At 34.9% G+C, this 20,492-nt stretch overlaps 1 long non-coding RNA gene across 2 annotated transcripts in view; it reads left to right on the forward strand.

The window, feature by feature from the left end:
- Positions 1-14,618: 14,618 nt before the first annotated feature.
- LOC144207813 (uncharacterized) overlaps positions 14,619-20,492 on the forward strand; it is a 56,967-nt gene continuing 51,093 nt past the window's right edge. For both annotated transcript variants that reach the window (XR_013328797.1, XR_013328798.1), the window contains exons 1-2: positions 14,619-14,807; positions 14,977-15,061. This is a non-coding gene — a long non-coding RNA (uncharacterized LOC144207813). The remainder of the gene's footprint in view (positions 14,808-14,976; positions 15,062-20,492) is intronic.

Genomic DNA, 20,492 nt, shown 5'->3' on the forward strand with positions numbered 1-20,492 from the left:
AATTCAACCCCCCACCAAAGCCCCCCTTTTACTCAACAAACTCTTTCATTGATCGAATGATAATTACCTCAGTCACATCATAAAGCACCTAGAACAGATTGGTGGTTCAAATTATCGATAAGCCCAGGGCTTCCTTTCATCATTGTATTGCTGCTATGCATTTCTTCATGAGAAGTGCCTTCTGTGTTTTTTTTTTTTTTTTTAGATTTGTCTAAGTGAAAATCGTTGATTAACTCTTTCAGGCATCATTTTTAACCATTAAGGGATACTCGTTAAATCCTCGCCTGCCATTAACGTCGCTAGACGTCCAATTTTTTTCTGACAGTCAAATGGAATGGTCTGTTACCATCAGTGACTTGCACACTAGTAGTTAAACACTATAAAAATAACTTTAGAGTGTCACAGTGACCGGTGTGTATGTGTTTTTATTTTAAAATTAACAAGTTCATTTCGATTGACATTGTATTAAATGTATTTAAAATTTAAATAATAATTGAACGGCGACTGAGTGGTTGGCATATATATCTCACAGTTTTAGGATTAAGGATTCAATCCCCAGTGGGTTCCCACATTCCTGTGTGGAGTTTACATGTTCTCCCCATGCATGCATGGGTTTTCTCCGGGCACTCTGGTTTCCTCCCCACATTCTAAAAACATGTTTGGCTGATTGCCCATTCTAAATTTCCCCTAGGTGTCACCCGGCTGGTACCCATAATCAACTAGGATAGCCTCCAGCACAACCTCCATGACGCTTGTGAGGAAAATGAATGACAGTTCCAAAGACAAGCCACTTGCTCTATAAAGGTTTTGAAGTTATTAAGCGTTACCTTTTGACGATCAGATATCATCTCTAGTGACGAGCCACCTGCTAAAGATTGCTTGATACTTTTATCCACAGTCTAGAGAGTCACATCTAAAACAATCCTGAATTCCAAATTGTTTTTGAATTGACCTTCCTTTTGCAAGCAACACTATAGGCAAGCCCTGGCAGGCACCAGCTGTGTCTGATGCTTCATTACACCCCTTCCTTGAGGCCTGTCAGTGCATGACCCCAAAACCTCTGGCCACTGGATGCTCATATGTCCGCGAGCAAAGTCCTGAACTAAAGTCCCAACAATGGCTCTGACCTCCACTCTGGCCAAGTGACATTTTTTTGGCCGAAAAACATGTCTTTAGTGTCATTTCAAAGACGAATAAAAGAGTACCTGGCTTTATTTGACAAGCTTTAATAGTTTATATTACATCTTGCAAACCTGTAAAAAGTCGCACTCTTGTTGTTTCCACTAAAAAGGGAACACGACAACAACAGGCAGGAAATGTTGTGCTTTGTGCATCTTAGTGCTTGTCAGACAAGTCATGGCTTCCCTCTTGACACCTTTGTTTTCAAACGGCATGGAAATAGATCAGAGTTTGAACCAAAAATGTCTAGATCGCCTTCAGAGTTTAAAACATATGAATAATTTGGGTTTTTTCTGCATTCTTAGACTTAGTCATTAAAAATAGTTGACCTGTAATTAACAGGAAAATGAGTGTCTCTTAAAATTATAATTATTTTTACTTCTAATTATTGAAATATTGTCATACCTAGATAGAGCAAGCCTCTTAGGGCCCTTTGTGAAAAAAGTTTAGAATGGACTGTAAAGTCACTATAGCCATCTGTGCTTAGGCAAAGTGATACTGGGCAAGTGTTCAACATTGCCAGGTGCAAGGCAGATGACACAGAGGCAGCATCCATGCACTGTTTGTCACTGTAAATAACAATTGTTTCTTCAATATTAAAATTGAACCGGGTGGGTGTGTAAGCCAGCCTTTTTCACTCCCCTTAATTTAGGTGTGATTAGAAAGAAAGGTCAGTTATAGAAACAGATGGCTTGTCCTAAGGATGGAAGTAACAAGTGGGTGATTGCATGCACGCTTTAGGATATTTGGTAGACACAGTAAACATCTGGATGATTCTGCTTTATTTATACATTTTACCAGTTGTCTAAAGATACGAGTATAGTTCAAACTCTTGTATGCTTATTTAGAATTTCAATTAGTACAATGATAAAATTGATGTTTCCTGACAAATATGCATTTGTGCTCATGATAGTCATTTTGTTGCCCCAAAATCATCACAAAGTGATACAAAATCAATAGGAAATGACCTAAAATCCATGGAAATGTATAAACCACCATGTAAAGCATTCTCACTTAATTTCTCTTTTTTTTCCAATGACACCTTCCACTTTTCACATACTTACATACATATTTAGAGTGATTACTAAATCCTCTGAGACACATTTGCAGAACATGGCAGCATATCTTACTTGTAAATTGATGTTCAAAGTGAGCTCTCATCGGATGTATAACAGGCTTCTGTTTGTTTAAATCATACAGATCATGATTTAAAAGAAGTTCATTTACCGCAATTCCGCAAAACTGTCGAAGAAGGGTTGACACGGTTGACAGTTTATTCAGAGATGTTGTTTTCTTTAATCATCTGCTGCGGAGGGAGTCTGCTCTAGTTTTTGAGATGCAGCAAATGTAAACCCAACAGAGAGTGCAACTGTGAGAAGAAAGCTGATATCCCTGTGCTTAGGGACAAGACAATTAAAGCAAAATAAAGTCTGCTAAAGTTAAAACAGCCAAGAGAAGCTCCCAGGAGTCACATAAGGAGCTGTTGTTAGCAGTAAGGTGGGTAGAAATAGCAAAACACAACGCTGTCGCACTTCCTCTCCCAGTGGAGCTCAGCGAAAAGGAGGCAAGTCATGGATGCCATAGCACACCACCTTAAGTTTATAGAGTTTGCTGTCGCAGCAATTTTCAAATTCTGGCTAATCATGTTCTTGTAAAAACACGCAAGCACACTGCCGAGATACGGAAAGTTCCGAACAACTGCAGCATAGACATGGCAACAATGTAGTATATATTTTCAAATCTCCCAGAAATTTCAACATTAGTACTTTGCGATTGGCTGACAACCAACCAAGTTATATTCTGCCTACTGCCCTTTGATAGGCTCCAGCACCCTTGTGACCCTAGTGAGGATGAGCAGAATAAAATACGGATGAAGGATTTTCCAAATTAAGCCAAAGATTAATGAGATTTCAGCAATTTAGTACTACATTCATGGAGAAACTGACCAAGAAATTTCCCGAATACGGGATGAAATAAAGTTCTAACCTTACCTAACCTAATATAAGAAATATAAATACTGTCCATTTAAAGCACACATGTTTATTTATTCTATTTTCCACTGAAAAGAAAAAAAAAATGCATGCTCCATATTCTGCACTAGCTATATATATGCATTGAGTAGCTCAAGTAAAAAATACAAATGGGTGTACTTTTGACTCCAACATCTGACCCTACTGTACATGTACAGAAGATACTCTCTACAAACTGTATTTCCCCGGGGGAATATGTGAGCGTGTTGCGCAAGGCTGAGAGCTGACTTCCATGGTTCAATGGGCCATTTGAAGGGGACGAGAGTGCACAGTAAAGATTTTCCCTCAGTGTTCTCATCATGTCACCTCATAAACTCACTGCTACCAGATATATTGTGAAATGGACATAAATGTCACGTAGAAAGACAGTCTCACAGTGTTTAAATCCCTGACGCAATATTTTTGGGACAAAAGTGGTAAATGCATTTTAATATATCCGTCTATAGCCTACAATTGGGAAGGACACTGCAAAAGCTTGAAGTTTAAATATTTTACTACATGCTAAACCTGACAAATTCCTTGTTAAAGCGTAAAGCATGTCTTGATGATTACTCTATAAATCCATGACCTTCTTGCTCTTTTTTTGACTGAGTTGTGCATGAATGGCATATGTGTGTCTCATTATTCTGCTAACACTTTAAAGGAGACAGATGCATCTGGCTTAGTGGCTAAGTATATTCCTTTTCCACTTTTATTTTATAGAGGTCTTGATTTATTAGGCTCCATTTCAATTAAAACCTCATCAGGTTTCTTGTCTAAAACATTTAATACCTGTAAAGTTAAATGCCTACATTTGGAAATGTCTCAAAAATGTGATGTCAGACTCTACAATGTATGCCTATTTTTTGGTGGTGTTTTTTTAAGGTTTAGGAAAAATTTAATGATATTCATGCAGAAATAGAAGTTTTTGAGAAGGAAAGAAGTACAACAAACACGTTTGTGGACTTATTAAATACTCACTGTCAAGTTATTTAGATTTTTGCTGCAGCAGTTTGGCTATGCCCTGAATTTGAAACAAGCACATTTAATTATTAAAAACACATGAAGATTTGTGAGCTTATTTAATCACATTTCAAATGAAAAATGAAAAAAATGGCCCCCCAGTGGTTAATTTTGTTGTGATATTACCAAAATGCCCTTGTAAAATTGAGCAGACTTCAAGTTCACAGGCCTTAATTCATCTACATTTTCATCATATCCATGGAAAATGTCCAAATTTTGAAACTATCTCCATTCTGACACTAAATCACAAGCTCTTTCCAGTATCCCAACTGGAAGACAGCTGGTAAAGTGCATATTTCTCCAGTTATACTGAAAGCCCCGGAAAGCTTAATTAAAGCAGGAATGAAATTCCAGGTCCAGTGGCTATAAAAAAGACATCCTAAGATAATATGTGGCCCTCTCTCTCACAAAGAAAGTAATTTGGACCAGCACTATGTTGGCCCTCAACTCTTTGAGTCTGATATGACCTTCTGGGTTCTTAAACCAGAGGAGCGGCTGCTGTCCATGATTCATTTAACACCTTGTGCGCCTATAGGTGCACTCCAGGCACAAGCAGTGCTGATTAAACACTTTGTGAGCGAATTCCTATTTAAAGGCATACGCTACAAGAAAATTAATGATAACCGACCGAGGAGCAGAACACAGTTACCAGCCAGCGGTGATGGGCAATTTATGAGATTCTGCCCATTTTACAATTCAGTCTATAATCATCACAATGTTACTCCAGTATACGGCATAAACTATTAGGCATTTCTGAGTGTGTGGAATTACAAGTAGCACAAGTAGGCAGGTCGCAAAACGATATAAATGTCATTAGAGTGCACTGAAGCAAGACATGGAGCAAAGGCAAGCAAAGATTGTTGTGCTTATGACCGCAAGAGTCAAATGAAAGGGTTAGAAAACAAAGTCTACTTCAGTTCATTTGGGTCCAATGTGCACTGCGCTGGGGGATTTCTTCTGCAAGGTTTCAGTGCCAAACTCAATGGAAATTTGCTTCTCTTCAATCAGCAATGTAATAATCATAATAACGGCTTGAATATTTCAGTGTGGAGTTTGCGAGTGTTTCTTCTCCAAGTGTTTGTTTTCTGCAGGTATGCCTATTTCCTCCCACATTCTCAGAATATGCATGTTAACCGCCCAGAGGTATGGAAATGATTTCAAAGGGTTGTGTGGCTAAATTCACACTGCATGCTCCAAGTGACACAATTGAGATTTTTTTTAAGTAAAACAAAGGGTAATAGATGTGCGTCATTTCAGCGTAAATAGAAAACACCCACATTTTGAATATATTTTAATAACAACAAGCCTTCTATGAAATGTAGATATGATACGTATAAGATATGAGACATTGTGAATGTCTTTCAGCAACTGTGCCAGTGAGGAGTTCACCCTTGTGGAATTTATTAACATATAGTTTTAGCATCTTTGCACAATTCATATGTCATATACAGATATGTGACACTTTACACTCCATAAAAGAGAGTCAAAAGATGGGATGTAGCCATTCACTTATTATCATTTCCTTTTTTTTTTACCCCATTTACCTTTTTTATGGCGCTCATAAACTCTCTCTATTGAATCAATCATAATTCAATCATCTTGCTTTTTCTAAAGCCAAGACCTTCATTTCACCTGCATGTAAGACTGCAGTAGACCTTCATGTCTTGGTTCTGGCACTGCAACAGCCGGCAGCTTTTTGATGGAAGAAATCCATCAAGAGGAGTTCAAAGGTCGCACATGGGCTCTGTGCTTCAAAATCGCACTCTCACACATCTAACAGCATGCCCTCCATCTCTGAGAGACCTTCCCCACACATCAATCTGCATCTGGGTGGCTGACGCTTCTGTTTACTGTTTGCTGAACCGCACAAAATCGGAGTTGCTGGTCCTCAGTTGTAGACAGCGGGTTTCTTAGGGATAGTATAGCTGATGCATTTATTTTCTTATACAATAGGCTGCATGGTTGAAACCTACAACAACAAAATGGATTGGCTACATTGAAACATTGCAATAATCTGCAATCATCTGCTATTCCTTCCACTTTACTTGACATTGACATATAGTGTTTTGTATTAGGTAATAGGATTTTAATTAGTCAGTCATGTTTTCAACTGTTTTCAATAGTACTAATTTTAGATAAGAGGGTAGGTGTGTTATGTTATATGCAATATAAGTAATCCTTCTCAGAACAACCTGTGAAAGATCCATCAAAAGCAGCTGGCTTTAAACTGAATCTAGGTTGACATATCAAAAGCCAAAGGAAACCTAATTTTGGTGTCTACACAATGAGATAAAAATTCTCTGGCCCATATAAAAAATCTTATAAAATCATCCTGTCAACTTTAATCTACAGTTAGCTCAAAACACATGTCACAATATTCCAAAAGCCTGTATCCTTAATTTCCCTTTAATATGAACATGCTTGTAATTAAATTAGGTAGAACACATTTTCTTTCAATGAAGTTAATAAGAAAGGTATTTTGCTTTAGAATTGCTGAATCCACCAAAAATGTGTGTCCATTATTTGAATTTTGAGTTCCATTTTGATTTAGCTCAATGGTAGTAAGTACTTAATCAGATGTCTAAACAACATGTCTTGGCAAAGCTATCTGAAGTCCACTGATGAGTAGTCACCTGAAAACATTAGAGCTTAAACAGGTTTGTCCAGCAATTTGGATTCAGCAAGTTCCAGTGACTACTCTGGCATGAAAACCAATGAGCAAAGTATCACAACTTTTATTTCCGTTTAATAGTTAAAGTGAGACTGATTTGATTTAATCACTGTTGGCCTGAATTCTGATTTGGGGGCAGTTTGTAGTACATGGCACATTCCAGAAAATGTGACCAATAACTGATTTAAATTGTCATGTGTGTTGCCATATATGACAAGTGTTCATATATTTCTACATGTTTTTATACTAAAAGAAATGAGCTTGGACCATATTGTCCAGGTCACTCACACCTGGGACCTTAACATGTCCACATGGATGTCAATAGATGACCTTCCAAGGTATAAAGGTATTAGTGACTATAAAGACTTCTACTTGGGAAGAAATTAAACTGCCTGAATGAGACGAGATTGCCCTTCACTCATGGAATCCTGCTGCCTCAACATTTCCACCTCACCAATAGCCTTGTAGACATTTTTCACAGTGTGTAATTGGAGAAGGAAGATCAGTATCATTGTGGAAGTTTTGCAACTACCTTTGTAGCAGGATGACAGGAAGTTTATAAATGCTGCCCTGGATTGCTGTCAGTTGATGTCGATTTAATAGGGTTTCCTTTCTTTAGTTGCAAAAGTAACAATTGATTGGTAATACGTATTTTTTTCTTAAATCAAAGTAAAAATGAATTGCACCATGTACATGTAAAACAACACTGCCTTTATCTTTGACTCGAGAAAAAAAAGTACAGCTTTATTTTTGACACATAATAATATGTTTTATTATTTTCTTCCATTCATGGTTGTATTGATTTTTTTTTCCCAGAACCTTGTATTGATGACTTCTGCAGTGTGCACCAAACACCCCCTATTGGGATTTAGTGTCTGAACTAGGTAAGCCCATCCACATATAAAAGGATGTCTCTGCATTTGTAACACTGCTGACATGATCCCAAATATATTTTTATTTTATTTTTATTCTATTCTGTTGCTCAATCATAAAAGCACAAATCACTTAAACTACGGAACAATCACACACACATTTATATATATATATATATATATATATATATATATATATATATATATATATATATATATATATATATATATATATATATATATATATATAGATAGATAGATAGATAGATAGATAGATATAGATATAGATATATATGTATATATGTATATATATATATGTATATATATATATATATATATATATATATATATATATATATATATATATATATATATATATATATATATATATATATATATATATATATATATATATATATATATATATATATATATATAGATAGATAGATAGATAGATAGATAGATAGATAGATAGATATAGATATATATGTATATATGTATATATATATATGTATATATATATATATATATATATATATATATATATATATATATATATATATATATATATATATTTTTTTCTTTAATAATAGTTGGTGCTATATTAATAATTGATGGCATAGAGAGATTGGATTTTACATATGTGCCTTAAAGTTGTGAGGTTCTAAGCTTAAATCTTTAAATCTCAACTCAGGCCTTCTTATATGGAGGTTGCATGTTTTTTCCAGTGTTTATATTGATTTTCCACAGGCACTGTTTTTCCCTCCTACATAAAAAAAACATGCATATTAGCTTTATTGTTCATTCTAAAATTGTGGATGTGGCATAGATTGTTATTTGTTTATATAAGAGCAAAATTGGCTGGAAACCAGTCTAAAGTGAGTACAAGCACCAAGGAAAAATTGTAAGTGACACACTTAACAACTGATGCAATTTTAGTCATCTTCGTCTTTGTTTTTTTCTATAGGTGCTAGAGTAAGAAAAACACTTTCCTATCATTTGGAATTGTTGAGTCAAGGGGGGGACCATTTTCAGATACTAAATGTCACAATGAAATAAAACCAAACATCCAAGTTTGCTTTTAACACAGCATCCATCTTTTTTCCTCGATTTGTTTTCAAACTGATACATGCGAAAGATAATCAGTAAAACACACAGTCAGACATTGATTAGACGGAATGACAAGTAGAAATGTTGCAGAGTAAGCCAAAAAGACATTCTGAAGTGAGAGCTTCAGCTACTTGTTAATTGACTGTATTGACCCAAACTGGCCAGAAACATGTGTCTAGTTTTTTGCAGTTCTAAAATGAGAATGCATTGCTGTAGAGTCCCTATTATTCAATTAGACGTTTTGAAAATAAATTGCATTTTTCATAGCGTTGTGGATTTTCGAACAAATTACCAGCATTCAATGACAATCAATATATAATTTTAGGTGTTGTTATTTTTATTTGGCTTAAATTCCCATGGAAATGCTTGATTTTACTAAAAGTACAACATTTTAACCAACATTCTCCTTTTGTGTGTTAACTTTCTGTTGCAGGACACTGTGTCTCCAGTCCTGCCAACAACAGGCTAAGTGTTGTCTGAACTAGCCATCAAATTGAGTGACAAGGTGAGGCCAAACATTGTAGCCTTGAGGCCCCAACACTCAATTCTTGTATTGCCTTTATGTGACACCTGGCATATTACAGCTAAAAGTGCTTCAAAAGATTTGTTTAATGCAATTTTAGAGATGTTAACACAGGCAAAATGCGTATTTATTCATCACTAAACGTAACGTCACTTTAACTCTAATAAAAGTTGGTTCCTTAGCTCAAACTGGTTCAGAGTAATTAAAAGTAAGCAATGTTAGCTTTACTTTTTAATGTCAAATGCACTTGGCAACCATCTTACATTTTACAGTAATGAAAAATATGGATATAAATATGATATAAGATGTAAACAAGTAAAGGTCAAATGTAATTTATTAATCCTGAAGGGGAAACTAACAAAAATTGGCAACTGTCTAATTACACACTCACTTCAGGCCAACAAAGCTTCTAACAATAATAATAGTAATAATAATAGATCAATACATTTGGCATATGTACCGACTATAACCTTTTAACAAGAGATGGTCATCTAAAAAATAATAATTTGGTTGCTTTACCTTGACTCACAAGTCCCACCCATAGATGATATATAACTGTTGGTAGAAACTGTATTTTAATTAATGTATAGCAGTATACACTGCAGATATTTCATTTAACATGGCATTGCATTGTTTAGTTTCCAATTACGGAATTAATTACTTCTTACCTTGTATTAAGATTGTTAACCTCGAGGATGCAATGTTATTTATTTTCTAATGTGCCTCAATTTGAAAACACCAGTGTGCGCTGTTTTATCGATTCCTCTCACCATGGCAACCGGAACCTTCTCTGCTCCAGGGAAACTAAAAATTCAACTGGTAAAAAATGAAAAATTAGTTGGACTTCAGATATACTTAAGTACTGAAAAATACTACTGATTACCACACTTTTCATCACTGTAATTAAAATGGATGTCGAGAGAGATAGAGGGAGAAAAACAAATGGCCAGAGAGATAGAAAGTGAAACACAAATTACTGAATGCCTATAAAGCTATATAAATTGACACCACATTTCCATAATGTGGCTTAATTTTCACATTGAAGAAATAAGTACGTAATACTTGATTGAAATGTGGCAACATAGTAAATGTATAAAACAGTCCAAACTTGATAGATATTAGAATTATTCTTTCACTACAGTGCGGCAGTGTTATTTTTTCACTATTAAACTTTTGTCATTCTATTTCAGTTTAAATTTTTTTTTAATGTATTTGAGGATGAACTTGTATCATTTGCAAGAGACAGAGCTGTTTGGCCTATTTGTAATGCAGAAAGTGCCTCATTATTGATTAGTCAATTACAACTCTTAAGATTCAGTACCAGTGTTTTATTTATTTCTTTATTTAATCAAAGAAGATGTTTGCTCCTTGTGCTTTTATACTGTGATCTGAACTTTATCACAGAGGAGAACAATGCTTTGTCTAACACGAAAATGGACTGCATCGGTCACTATGTCCAGATATAAGTGTACTGTGACAAATCTTCACACCTCAGGCAAAGTTGCCTGAGGGAAGGTGGCCTCAGTGGGGATGTGCACACATAATTATTCCTGTCTGCTTTATGTCACATTTCAAGCTGGAAGCACTTCCAAGGCACAGCTGCTGATTTGTTGCAACCTGTGTACAATTCTTGTGAGGTGTTTACAAAAATTGATGTCGAATACAATCCTGTCATTGCTTTGTTCTGCTCTAATTAGTATGTGATTGTCAAGTTATTAATAATCAAAGGAGTTTCCTAATCATTTTGGGATTATTTTGAAAGGGATGTTAATTATACCATATTTCCATTATAATAGTCAGATCAGAAATGAATAAAATGCCTAAATGATGGCTTAGCTGCTACATTTCGTTAAAAAAAATGCTTTTTTAGTCTAAGAAAGTCAGTTTTTTCTCCAAAAAAATACACATTAAAGATATAACATACATGTTACTTTTCCACAAAGAATTTCAAGCGCAAGCTATTCTTCATAGTTCACAGATATCACACATAAATCGGCATCTTTTCTTTGCATTGCATTATTGATAAATAGTAGTCTCAACAACATGGGTATTAACCTCAGCTTTATAAACTATGCAGAGTTAGACATCTTTTCTGTAAGGAAAGAAACGAGACTGCCAACTATAAATTGCGAGGGTGTGTGTTTCCTCAGGACGCGTTAATGGTCTGTCTGCACTAGCATGGTGCGCGCACATATTGTCTTGGCTTTGAAGGTAGCCTGTCGTGCATGTTTGATCACAAGCTAAAACAGACACTCAGAAAATCCCATCGTCTTGGCAACAACACACACATATTCCTCGATCAGCCTATTTCTTTCTGCCTCATGGAAATGTAATGCTTTTGCCATTCACCTACTTGCATGAAATATTTAATAATGATCCAACATACTTCCTTAGAGGAGAAAGAGGAGAGCTTCAACTACTTGGAAAGATTCCAAAGATTCTGAGGAGTTTCCTCCCATCAGCTGTAGAATTAAGGCAAAACTGAAGAAGCAGGTTGTCCTGGTAACTAGAGGAGCTATTCTTGAATACCACATTCTATTTGAAGCACCCACGCTTGAAAAATAAAATGTCACAGGGGCAGAAATTGTGGAAGGATTTTTTATAACATCATACAATTAAGGGGTTATGGTTAGTGCGAGAAAAAAAAAGTTACGAAAAGACCACTAACTTTTAAAGAGTGCAGAAGGACTGTATAAAACACTATTGCATTTATCATTAGTGACAATGAGTATGTTTACATAGACATAATTTCTTAGACTGAATTAGCCTTCAAATAAAAAAATATTAAAAAAACTTTAGACAAACTACATCAAAAATCCCCGAAACATAAATACACAGTTTTCTCACAATTACCTATTTTTAGGTTTACTGTAACATAAATTGAAATGTGAGCAGTAATTAAATAATAACTGTAATGGTATATATACAAATTGTGATTATAATAATTCTGTCAGAACTTAATCTAAGTCCATTCCAAAATAGGTTAATAAATAATCACATGCATTATATTTAAACTGCAAAAGTAGAGCAAGCTTAACTTGCGCTGAAAATACAAACATTAAACTTTGATTTTGCTCATTTGATAGCTGATAGTGAACTAAATTTTAAGTAGACCACCAATATTTTCTTCTGAATTGTTGAAGAAAAGAAAATTATAGGATTTAAAAATGTGCTGAATGTCAATGCAGTGCAGCAGGCCTAAAATAGCTCTTTGGAACATTTCTCAGAAGCTGTGCTGCATCCTGAATCTGTTGTTTGCGCTCAGTCGCTGAACCATTCAGACATGTAAATAGTTGCAGTGTTTTTGGCAGAGGCAAATGGAGGAACGGATCATTTCTGTTTTTCTGTTTCTAGGGAGCAACATCCTAAATTTAGAAACTTCTCCTTGTTATAGAATCTGGAATTATATAGCTTTTAATGTGCTGATTCAAATTCACATCAACATTTTGCAGCCCACTGACAAATGCACTATAAAAAGGGGACAATGGGCTAAATATAGTTATTATCCAGCCATTTTTAAATGCCAACCTCAAAAAAGTACTTGTAGCAAGTGTAGTACAGCAAAATAAAACCTGGGAGACATTGCAAGAACACACTAAATCGCAGTCAGCTTTACAAGAAAACCTCTTTTTTTCATTGCAATAATACCCAATAGTTTGCATGCTTTAAATAAAATCTATTTTTCTCGGCCAATGTGCCGCTGCTCAGTAAAGCGAGATGAACGGCCGAGTGTAATGTAATGTTGCCTGACGGACAGCAGTAATGGATAATAAATCCCTGGTTCAGGTATTGTTTGATCATAAATCACACTCAGACTGTGAGCCAAAGTCGAATCTATCAGGTTTCAGTGCAACAGTAAGCAGACAGCAAGAGAAGTGTGAATAAATCCTGGATTGCTTCATGGTTTGTCTTATAAACTGTCTATTTACAGGAGAATAGTAGAAGTAAAAAAATCAAATAAAATACATTTTTTTAGGACCCTCATTTGACCCACAAGCTGCCATTCAAAGTGCAAAAGGTCAAATCTATTTTGACTGTGAGTGGCTGCCATTCGCTCCCCATCAAATGGATTGGACAGCTAGGAATTAAATATGAACACCTTAAATGTAATATTGTCAATAGCAGGTAAATGAAGTTCGAGTTAAACTCATTTTGCAGAACAAATATAATTAATATGTATGTATTTACCTATTTTTTGCTATTCTTTTAGGGAAATAAAAACTAAAAGACACTTAGGAAAAGGTGTGTCTGATTTATGTGTCATCTGGGGTGTGGCACCAATGCAAGTTCAAGGGAAACTGAATGGAAAGATTGCTAATATGCGATGCGGCTTGTTTATGGACTGCAAGGTCATTGTGAAGACTAAAAGAATCCCCTGTGACAAATTTGTTTTCAAAACGTTTCACTTTGCTTCTCTGTCATGACTGAGAAATACTGTGCAATTGTGCTGACTTCAGGAGAACGCTTTGATCAAGGCCTGATGTATTACTCTGTCCTGCTTCCTAGAATTCAAATGTGTCTAACTCCTGTTTCGGGGGGAAAAAAAGGGAAAGTGGTCCTTTGGCAGCCCTGCTAAAGTGCTTCTTTTGTTTGCCACATGGGAATAAAGCAAGCATGTCATTACCTCCCAAGTAAAGAATGAGGGTTTTATCTTAGGTTTGATTCCTGGCTACTTTATTTTTTATTTATTTCAATCAGGATTTAAATGGGGAAAAAATCACTCCGTTTTTGACAGGACAAAACCATATTAAAAGATAACATTTATGTGAAGTACCAAATTCAGAGGAAAAAAAACACTTTTATTTCAAGACATATGCAGGTAAGTTCAATATGTTAACATGACCCATTGAATAAATGTCAAATTAATTATTTTGTATGATTTGCTTCACTATTTGAATGAATCATTGAGAAGAAAATTCAGACACATTCACATTTAAGAGGTTTCATGCAAAGGTTATTTTCTTAGAATCAGGACTATTTGACAATCATAAAAATAGACCTACTTTACTCAAATAGTCAAACATGTGCAAGTAGGGGTTTGTGCAAGGCATGAGATTTATACCCATACTAAGATAAATACTATTTGACAAAGTTTAATTGGTGTGTAAAAATCTGGGTAATGTGACTTTAAATATCAATGTTTTGATTTTTTTTTTTACTTGGTTTCTTCCTGGTTTTGTTTCCTGGTTTCTTGTACGTGTCATTGTATTGTCTTAAGTGTTCCAGCTGTTGTCTCTGCAGGTGTTCATCATTATCTTGCAAATGTTTGGTTCTATGCTATCTTTCTGACCTCAAGATGTGTACTGTCACATTTTCTGTGTCCTCTTCTTATTGTTTTCAAATCAACATTTTTATTTTTCTCTTCGTACTGGATTTTTGTCATTGGAGTATGGATATCTTACTTATAAGAGAGATAAAAGGTTAATTTATTTAATTATCTTATCACCTTTAAATCCATGTTTTAATGTGTCACTGAGGTGTATTTCAAAATGCATTTATTTGATTATGCATCGTGGGTCATGATTTAATATTGAATTTTAACCTTAATATAATCTGCAAACTATGTCATTAATTGTTGTTTCATCATAGGTGAAAGTTCCTCTTCAAGTGTTCTTTCCTCTCGTCAAGACTGATTAAAATAACGGAAGGAAGTACTTCAATGTGGCAATAAATGGTAAGTGGAGAAATTTAAGTGCAAAATAAGATGAGTTCTGATAATGATGCTTATAGCATTGTTGATCACCTCTTAAAGCTGATTGCAGTCAACATACAAAATTGAACCTAGACATTTTTACTTATGTGCAATGACTCACTCCTCAAGGATGACTAGAGTTATTTTTACTTCTCAGACCACAAATGAATCTTTAGAGATGGAAAATGACAGATATTTAGTTACATTGAAGAGTGGATACTACCCCATAAAAGTATTTTATTCGCAATCCCTTATTTGACCATTAAATTCATGTGCAAAAAAGTATTAGTATCATTGAAAGTTAATATGAAATGTGGCATGTTCCTTGTTTTTTTATGCAGGGTAAACTATTGAATTTTCTTAGAAAGTATAAAATTATCACAGACAGAATTTGGTGCTGTCATATTCCTACTCTGTTTAGAGACCGTTTTTCCAACCTTAACATAAATGGAATCATTCATTCCTCTTTCCAACCATCTGTCTCTGTCCAGAAAACACACATTTTATTCTCAAAACATTGCTGTTTTTCCTTGAGGTGCAGTTCGTTGTAGACAGCTGAGACTTGACCTAAAGAGTCAACCCATCTATGTGGTGACATGCGCTTGCTCACTGCTTGATTTCCCCAACAGATACATCATGGCAATTCTCACTCACTGTACTTGACAGCATAGACTTATGTTTTAGCTCTGGTTTGAAAAGCACTGGATTGTTGAAGTGGTCAAAAGTCTTTTTGTAATGCTGTACTTTGTATTATTCTTCTCTTTTTTTCCCCCCACTCACTTTTCTACCTTCAATTGTGGTCCCTTTATAAAACTAGTAGATGAAAATCCTACAAAAGATCAACAATGTTAAAGAAATCCTTTGGTTGCTGCACGTATTTCTCTTTGGATGGTAGACTGTTTCATGTTTAATCTGATAATGCTACATTTTGGTGGTTTGAGGTAAAAGAATGGGCATTAGTGTGTATCTGTGTGTTTTTCAGACTAGTTGTGCCTTGATAATAAATCACTAGGATTAATAGAAATATTCATATGCTGCGTAACATGGAAATTTGAGTTCACACAGTGACGTAAATCTCAGATGTTGTTCATCATTAAAAACTTATGACTGTTCTCAAGCAATATCTTTCGACATTTTGCCAGAATCGTATGAGATGAGAATTTATACCATTGCTGAAAAGTGCTGGACGCATATGTAACTCTTCACTAAGATTAAATGAATGGATGTCAATGGCTCCATTTAGAGTTGGGTTGCTTGCAGAACATTGTTGCATTTCCACATTGAAAACATTTTGAAATTAAAAGTTGATTACACAAGGTTGACCACATGCCCTTCAAAACGAAAGAAAAGACTTACAAAAAATGATGTGCTTCAGCCACAAAGAGGCCTTGATAGAAGCTTTAGCTTTCAACTTTGCTCAATCAATAACAAACCTAGCACCATTCAACATCTTGTTTGGTAAGGATTTATATAAAAAAAATCAAAAGGGGAAGAAAAACAACCATAAAATGTTTTTTCTGAAGGTTCCTTCGAGATATTTTTTTTATAAAAGTATATTTTTGATAAATTAAAATGCATAACTAAAATAAAATAAACGAATAAAATTGTGTACTGTATTTTTCAGATTAATCCAATTTTTTGGGGGGTGGGGCCATTTTTTCATTTGATCAGAAACCAATATAAAATCTCTTAAAATAACAATAGAACAGCAGGCTAAATTATAAAATAAAAGTTGACCCTTGTGAGATAACTAAATTCTGGGCTATTTCTTTGTATTATCCTATCTTATTATTCCCCCTTCAGCCATGTTGGCAACAATAAAATACATTTATTAAAATATCAGGAACTTTTGTGTCAGGAGCATCAAGTTGTTTGAAAGGTTTTCTCTAGCTTTTACCTTTTAATGTGTGTCTACAACTTTCTAATCTTGCAATAAGACTGTCTTTTGCTTACTCTATTTAGAGAAACATCAACCAAAATAGCATACTACATATACAACAGTGTCTCAATGTTATTGTTATTACTTTCAAACTAACTCATAATCTATAATGAGTGTTTTTTTTGAGTTGGCTATTGAAACAACAACCAACAGCAAAAAGGCAGTTGTTGTGCAGCAGCAAAACATTTACGTCCTGTGGATTGTTGCCAGCTTCTTTATAAAGACATATTGCAAAGGTAACCTTTTTGAGCAGCACATTGCATGGCGGTAATGCTTTTCAATCTTCCCTGATTCGAGACAAAATCGTACTTTCCAATTGGCCACACCATGAGAAAAAAACTTCACATCAGTGCCTGAGATAACATTGGCCTCCAATATGTTTGTGATGCCCTGCGTATTTATGATTTCAAGTGCACTAGCGCTTGAAAAAAGTGCTGTAGAGTTGAATGACTCAAGTTGGGCTCTTTCTGAATATATGTTATTAGTTCATAGTTCAGTGTTTGACCTGAAGAACATATTGGTCCTTTTTCCGATGGTCAATATGGAAAAAAAAAACAAGAAAGTGAAGGTTTTATCAATAAAAGAAAATAAAATAAGGCGAAAGGTGTATTTGTAGCCAACAACAGATTGCATGCATCTTTTATTATACAACTGCACCATTATTTTTAAAATTACAGTAGGTTTTCAACTAAATGAATCCCCTGAAATAATAAAATACAAAAATTCTCTCTTTTGGAACTTTGGTATTTAGCAAATGCTGTTAATTTACGGTAGCTTTGGCATAAACTATAGATGGGGTGCTTGTCTAATAAATTTGTTAAGCACTGTAAACATCTATTATTTACAATTCAGCAGCTGACAACCAATGTAAAGTGGCTTTGGCTGAGCAGGCGGCTAACCATTCAGGCACGTGAGCACACTTTGATGGCACGCTTGTTTACTGATGGATGCATAATTGCTGACTATATGACCTTTAAGCTTCTGCATTTTCGAGCCAGTTGAACTTCTCCCCACAACATATATTTAAGGCAACAAAAGTGTTCTTGGGTCCAAAGGCCAGTCATGCAGAAGCATAGCTAACGGAGAAGTTCTCGCAGATATTTCCTCCAAGAGATATATATGAGGGACTTATCTAGTTTGGTTCTCAAAAATCCTTTTTATGTATTTTTTTTCTAAATACAGCTACATAGTGTCTTCTATTCTCCTGCTCTCCGATGAAATGAATTGCATGTATTTCTCCTCCTCCTCCCAGAAATCATCTTCTATGAGTTGGCAGAATTTCTCACACAATTCTAAGCCCAAAATTTGTGAAACACCTTGGGCAGGGAACAAAATATAGAACTGGGACACATAGACAGACACACAACCTCCCCCAGCAATCTCCTCCCAAGTTATTTTGATAGCCTGGGTGGCAGTGTGGGTTATTCTTTCATTAATTCACTATGAAAGTCTAAGCGTGTTCCCTTTGCTGTGGAAAGACTTGGGCCTACCTACCCCTGCTTGATAATCACACAGAAAGACATCCAATCTCTGGTTTGGATGATTACGCCACTATTCACCATGACCTTAGCATTCATATGTAATTTGTGCGAGAGAATTCATGCACCGTTTTATGGCAGCACAATCTCAGCCCGAGCTTTTATTGAGTGTCAACAAGGACAAGACAAATCGCTACAACATCTGGTGGTCATTATTTAGTTTTACACACATACTATGAACATATAACACAAGAAACTTGATTGATGTCTTGTTTTGGAATTGGTGCTAACAGATGATGATTTAAGGGTAAAAAATTAGACTAGGATTTTTGACTAGACAGGGGAGTTGACCAATGAATCCAGTTTGTTGTGTGTATTATGCTGTGTGGCAAACTCCGCTACTTACTCAAGTATTCTTTGTTTATTTGTTTGTTTTATGTTTTAGATAAATTCTTAACCACACATCTGCTGACATTTTTAAACCATGCGGAAGTTCATGCAGATGTTCTGTTCTGTTAGTGTAGGATTGTTTATGTGACTTAGACACTTTTTACTGCGCCCCCCTACAGTGTTAGAGAGCCTCAGTGTATAAATGTTGCAAAACGCGTGCTGGTTGGATTCTGCATGTCATTTCAAGGATGTTAAAATTAAAAAAAATGTTCACATTACTAGTCGTCAGTTTGAGTTAACGTACTCCTACTAATGTTAATTAACTAATGATATAGTATTATTTAAAATTAATATATATCATTTAAATGTGTATTATTTAGATTTATTTGATTTATACTTGACGTTTGAAATTAATACATTTTTATATAACTATTCATTAATTTAAATCAAGAATCATTTAGAATTCTTTTTTGATCCGGCTGCTGGAAAAAAATGGATGTGGTAATATTTTTAGAAATACTCCATTATGGTTCATATTTGATAAGGGGGGGGGGTGGTTATTATTATTGCAGTATAGTCCACATTGTATTGTACTCTTAATACCTCCCTGACAATGTCAGATGTAAAGTAATATATATTTTAAAGGCATCATGTTTAATGCAGCTTCTGTGCTGGATGTTAAATTGGCCATAATGATGCCTCTCAAAGACGTAAGGTAATTTTAATTACCTCACTTAATAGATGTTATGTAGATTTTCTGGGAATTTGCATTCCAGTTAGTGCTTTGTTCTTGGTGTTATATGCTCCTGTTTTTATGGAAGTTATATGACTGCATACTGAGCATACATTATAGGGCATGTGCAATGTTTATAGATGTCATGTCATGGTTTATTTTGTACAAGAATACATTCATTCATTATAAAATTTGCTTATATACAAATAAAGGCCACTACCTTACAAACACCATCCTCTAAAAAAACATGTTCTGCAGCTGTGTAAGTATACAGACGTGGTGGTTTATGATAATAAGGGCAATACAACAAATACCAAATTTAAATGAAAACGTGAATCAATCAAAAAGGAACTTTTAAGAGGTAAAAACAAGAGACAGCTTCTCTTTTTGAACTCTTTCAAGAGGACTAAAGGGATGGAGTTGGTAAGTAGCGTCAGCCTTTTTTACATTAAGAGCATTTTTTTTGTTGTTGAAGAGGAAGCTCTATCAGGGATGTGCAGGCAATTACACCAAATTCTCTCATGCATGAAATCCCAGCTGCTTGTTATTGATAAATTCCCAAACACATTATAAGACTTTTTATATTACCTCCCTTCCTTATTAATACTCATTCATTTTATTTTGTCCAATTCATGTGATTTAAAAAAAATAATATATATATTTATATAAATTAGTATGAATGTGTAACAGAAAAAAACCTTAGGTAAGATTGAATGAGAGGAGGGAACAAAAGGGAGGTAAGGAAGCGTAAAAAAATGTAGGATTAAAGTGGTGGACAAGCAGACCGCATCAATCTATCTTTCTTTTAAAGCACTGGTGGCTCAGGTCTTCATTATTAGTACGCAAGGCATAAGCCAAACATATTCGGCCTCT

The sequence above is a fragment of the Stigmatopora nigra genome, chromosome 14 (genome assembly GCF_051989575.1).
Source record: "Stigmatopora nigra isolate UIUO_SnigA chromosome 14, RoL_Snig_1.1, whole genome shotgun sequence".
NCBI classification, from domain to species: Eukaryota; Metazoa; Chordata; class Actinopteri; order Syngnathiformes; family Syngnathidae; genus Stigmatopora; species Stigmatopora nigra.